This window comes from Rhopalosiphum padi, chromosome 1 (genome assembly GCF_020882245.1).
Source record: "Rhopalosiphum padi isolate XX-2018 chromosome 1, ASM2088224v1, whole genome shotgun sequence".
NCBI lineage: Eukaryota > Metazoa > Arthropoda > Insecta > Hemiptera > Aphididae > Rhopalosiphum > Rhopalosiphum padi.
The window spans coordinates 50,097,710-50,103,897 of record NC_083597.1 but is presented as its reverse complement, the minus strand read 5'-3'; positions in this window follow the sequence as shown (position 1 = coordinate 50,103,897).

Below are 6,188 nucleotides of genomic sequence, written 5' to 3'. Positions count from 1 at the left end.
TTTTGTTTATCAAAAATAAAAATGTTACTATTAATATTATTAATACAGTAAATTCCCGTTACAACGAATACCAATACAACGAAAAATCCCGTTATAACGAAAGTCATAGAAGTCCCCTGCCAAAAAGCAGGGCTTATAAAGAGCTTATTCGAAATTTCCATTATAACGAGAAAAAAATTCAGTCCCCTGGAGTTCGTTGTAACGGGATTTTACTGTATTTATTATTGAATATTATTATCATACCCATATCCCATATGTTAGGACAAATCTTCCCTAATAGTTATAAACACACTTACATGCTACAGAACAAAACTGGCCTATCCAATTATTTTATGCTGGACACGCCACGCCACTGTATATTTTATTAAACATCATATCATTGTGATGTCACAGTTCTTTTAGTGTTAGCTTATAACGATTCATACTTATTCTGTCACGTAAGTTTTAAATATAGGCTGGGTTAAACAATGTTACAAGACGAGCAGCAATAATTTAAAAAAATACATAGTTATACAATAGAAACATTAATAATCCATACAAATACACCCTGTAGATTTAACAAATGTAATAACATGAAACATACCTGAAAGGAAATCCAAATTATAATATTGTTTTTTAAATAATTTCATAGATATAAACAATTATATTATTCTACATATTGCAATAATTACTCAAATTATCTATTTAATGATTGATCAATTAAATCAAGTATCAAAATCTATTCTAGCTTAAATTTTATTCTTGTACATATAAATTGTAATTATCTTTTACATTTTGAAAAAAAAGTAAATTATTATTAATCTGAAATAAAATAAATATACATTTTAAAGTTAAGTGGATCAATACTGTTTTTAGATTTTTATTTATTTTTAGTCTAGTATTATTTAGATTAAGCTGTCTACAAAATGTCAGGCTAAATAATTATTATAAGAATAAAATCAAAAATACTTATAAGATTTCATATTTCCATAGTTACTTAGTTACTAACTATTATATATGTGTTAGTATGATATAACTTAATAAATATACACATCTCAATAAATATAATTTAAAAAAAATTGTATTATAGGCCATTAATTTAGCCTTCATATTAAATATAAATATAATATTATAGTCAAGTCTAATTTTATTAATTTCTTTGTGAAAGTTTACCAAAATATTTATTTTAAAGTCTGACTGTTAATCTTAATTAGTCAATATGTGCACTCAATAAAGTACACTACATTCTATATACCTATAGACTATAGTCATAGTTTTTTTCAAACTTTTTATTGTTTTACACCTTTAATTACATTAAAGTAAAGTAAAGTGACCATAACCATAAATCTTAAGTATTTATGTTTATTGAAATTAAGTACTTAAATATATATTTTAAATTGTACAAGTATATCACTTAATGTTATAACTTTAGGTATGAGAAAATTTTACAGATTTAATCTTTTAGCTTCAATTAGTTATTATCCTTTAATTGTTGTATAGTGTAACTACTACATAAATATTATAATTAATAACAAAAAAAAAAAATTATATTTTATTTTATATTTTGTGAAGAGCTATAGTGCAATAATGTATGTTTCTTTTTCATTTATTTATTTTTGTTGCCTTTTTTGAGTAATTTTTTATAGAAAATTTTGTTTAGTTGGTACTTTGGGGCAATCAAAAATTTAAACATTTTGTAAATTATAAAAATTATTTTAAAATGGTATTACATAATTAAATTTTTAAAATATTTTGTTTAATATTAATCTATTAAACTCTAAAAACTTATTTATATTATTCTATGATACTTATGATATTGGTATTCATTTAAAACAATAATAAAATAATATATGATATAATATTTTAAAAATTAATTATGTTTTTTAAAAAAGTAGCTCTTAAACTAGTTGTTACTTCTGAATTACTAAAAGTAATATAAATAAACAATAAAATATTCTTAGAGTTAGATGCGGGCCTTACTTCTCCAAACAAAATTAATTTTTCTTATACAATGATTTATTATACTTATCATATTCATTGATTTCAAATTTAACACATCCATTACAAACTACAGTGACCTACTCAATAATAAGATATGTTAGAAACATAATATACAGCAGAGTAATTTCCCAGTTTCTTAATTTTGGTTAATGGATCATAATAAATATAAATATAAAAAATGCTAAAGTTTGAAAAATGTGATTACCTATTCTTAGATATTGATATGTTTGTGGATAAGGTTAGTTCTTTTGTTCTTTTATATATATTCACATATATTAATTTTATTTAGATTTGATACTCGTGTACCTTATATTTATAATTTAAGTTTAATTTATTTAAATTATTCGCACAACTATACATAAATAATAATAATAATAGTATTAATTGTAGTACTCTCAATAATATTTATAAAATTAGACTCTTGTTTAATAATTGTATTAATAATTATTTATAAATTTGGCTGGCCTATTTTAGGGCTTTTAAGTTAAATTTGAAGTTTTTAAATTATTTTATTGAATTTTTGAAGTATTAATCTATTATAAGTATCTGCTAAAATTTCTGAAAATAGAAGCATATTTAGTAGTGAAGTGCTGGCCATACCAGGTTGCATGAACAATCACTTTATATTTAACAAACAAGCTAACGGTTCTTTAAACATGATTTAATGGCCCGTGATTGGCCCATTGAATTAATCAATTTTTTATGCAACCTGGCATAGGTATCTTATATTCTTATTGGCTAATTGATTTAATTTATTTTTAGGTATTTATTATACAATAATACATAAAATAATAGTATCAATTATTCCCAAAGAATATAAATAGCTCAAAATGAATTGTTTAGTTATAATAATTAAATTAAATTTTAAAGAGTTACATATAATTTGTGATATTAGAATTATTTCTTGATCTGTGATTACTTAAATATTTCCTGTACAATTATTTTAGATACTTTTGAGAGCTTTCCATAGTATATAATTTATCGTATATTATATCATATTACATAAATAACTAAATTCTAATAATTGTTTAGTTAAATTAATCATAAATTATCTCCATACCGGGAGCATCCAAAAATAAGTCAAATGATTTTTATGTGTATTTCGTATACAGGGAATATTGATGAACGATGTTAAGATATATAAATATTGTTTAAAAAGTAAAATTAAACTTTTAAACTAAAATATTTAACTCTTCCTTACAATTTTTGTACCTATATTTTCACTTATTATAATCACATTTTAATAATATTTAAGCTTACATTTTCTTACGACACCATATGCACCATATATTTTTACTGTAGTAAGAGTGTGCAAACTTATTGAATAATAATTTTATTTTCCTTCTTATTATTTAGGAAATAAAAATAGTTATATTACATTATTAATTATGTAATGAGTCATATCTTAGTTATATTACTATTTACTTATATATTTAATGTAATAAGAAATATAGTTTTAATATCAAAAATATTAATATAGCTTTATCTATGATTGATAAATGTTATTGTATATCAAATATGTTCTCATAATCTAAAATAATAAATATTATATTTATCTGTTATTTATTTCTGTAATAATAGAAATAGGTGTGTATTTAATTACTATTTATTCATTTTTTCATACTCTTTTGGTTGTAAATTATACATGTATAATTAAAGATTTAAACAATTGTTTTCTTATAAATATAAATATGATTTTAACTGTTAATTGAATATTATTCATATTAATATATTTAAAATATTATTTTATTCCTATGTTGTTTTATTTTAAGCTTCATATATTCATGTTTACTGTATAAATAAAACCAAATTTGAAAAACTCAATAAATTGACATAAATTAAAATATGTAATCATATTTTTATTGTTTTGATGTTCCTTTTAGGATTAATTAATTGCATGGATATTTTAAGTAGACCTTTTTAAGTACAATTATATAAATGAATAGCAATCATCAATAACTATTTACAATTTTAAAATAATATGTACAAAATGGTCAAAATGCATAACAAAATATAAAGGCTCTTATTATGAATGCAAAAATACAGTAAATCTACAATGGAATAATAATTTTAAACTGATAATAATCTAATGCTTGGTTTCATAAAAAATTGATTAAATTAATGCTTCACCAACATTTAATGGACCAATCATAGACCACTAAATCACTATTGATTCATTAAATCAGCATTTCCCAAACTGTGTTCTGTGGAGCCTTAGGGATCTGTATGTATACCAGAGGGGCTCTGCGAACGTAAATTAAGTTTAGTTTAGTAAATAAAGCAACCAATTTAGTATTATTATTTATTATTGTTTTTAATTTTTATTTTTATTAATGGGTCTGCGATCATTTTTTATAATCACTTAAGGGGGCCGGCAAAGAAAAAGTTTGGCGAACGCTGCATTAAATGTTAAGTGAATGTCTATGTAACCAATGCAACTTGGCATAATTGATATTATATATTAAATAATGCAGTAACAAAGTAGCAAATCCTATATTTTTTCAAATGCATTGTAAAATGATTTTAACAATTAAAAACGATGACCTAAAAAATGCATATTATTCTTGAGTGATGAGTGTATACTGTAGGTAGGTATAAACCAGAAGTTCCCAAACTTTTTTCTCGTGGACCACGTACCAAGTTTTTCAATTTTCACAAATTCATCTAGGCATTTTTTATAGCTTACACGGAGCTGCTCACTTGAATAGGGTTTACTATGGAATGAAATTTTTTTAAAATAAAAACGTGTTAAGTTTGTTTTTATTCATACGTTTATTTCTTTAATAATGAAAATATTTATTTAATTTTTTTAATAATTAAAACGACAGGAAATGCAAATTAAATTAAACTACGATACACGCATTTTTTTTCTTAATAACTATAATCATGAACCACTATTTAAACTTCACGCATCCTCCATTTTTTTTTTCGTGAACATAGATCCCTTACAGGTCAGATTTGACCCCAGGAGGTCAATATAACTACTTTAGGAACCTTTAGTATAGTTATAAGTACAGTAAAATATTTTATATTAAATAATAAATGCATTACTTTGAAGCTTTGTGTCGCCGTATATAAATAACTAGAAATCACATTATAAATTTATAAATCAACAAAGTTTTATTTTATAGTAAAGTTTTGTTACTTAAACCTACAATGGAATTGTGATTTAAATTTTTAATAATGTATTTCGATACATTGCGTGTATTCGTGTACATAGATTTGAGCTGGGTCAATAATTTATAATATTATGTTAGGTCACCTGTTACGTATACCTATTATAAATAATCCTATACTTAGCAACAGTGTTATAAAAAAGTATGCACGGTGTTATTATAATTTTGAGCAAAAAAAGACATATAAGAAGATAATATAATATGATGTGATATGTTATTATTTATTATTATAGCTATTATACATATAAACATATAAATTTATAAACCTGAGCAAGTGGCGCAACCTAAAAAAAAAATATGTATAATAATACCTATATTATATTACTTCTGGGATTGCAAAATTTAGCTATATTATACAGTCAAATACAGTAATGTCTGTGGTATTAAATATTATATATTAAAATTCACAAAATGTATATTAACATAATATTATGTTTTATTATGCTATTTGTTAAAAATACAAATTAATACAGCTTTAATAAGTCATTATTCTTTTAAATAATTTTTGCTATCTCTAAAAAATAGCTCAATTTACTGACACCTGTAGGTACCTATGCGAACTATATCAATAGTCAATACTAATAAATTATACAAAACAATAAACTCACGTATAACAGTTAACGGTATACTGCAGTGTATAGTTTTCTGCAAAGTGGTCTAAGTAGGAGTAGGTTAACTGTTAAGTATGCAGCTTTTATAAAATAATATTATATACGTCCCGTCGTCGTGGTGGGGAAGGTGTAGATCTGGAAGGGCGCATATGCATATAATGAGTACCTACTTACGTCATACTATTTACCTATACGACTCACGGTTGTATACTTAAACAGTTAAACACAATATATATGATTTGAGAACGACATGCTGGATCATTATTTATATATTTAGACATTAGACCGTAATTTTATATTATATCGCCACTTTTTTTAATGATTCCCTCGTCCTTGTAATGTTTTCGTCCGTGCCTAGAATCGTAGATCGCGCTATATCCATTATATTTTAACATAAACCTTACCTACTATGTATTTTAGC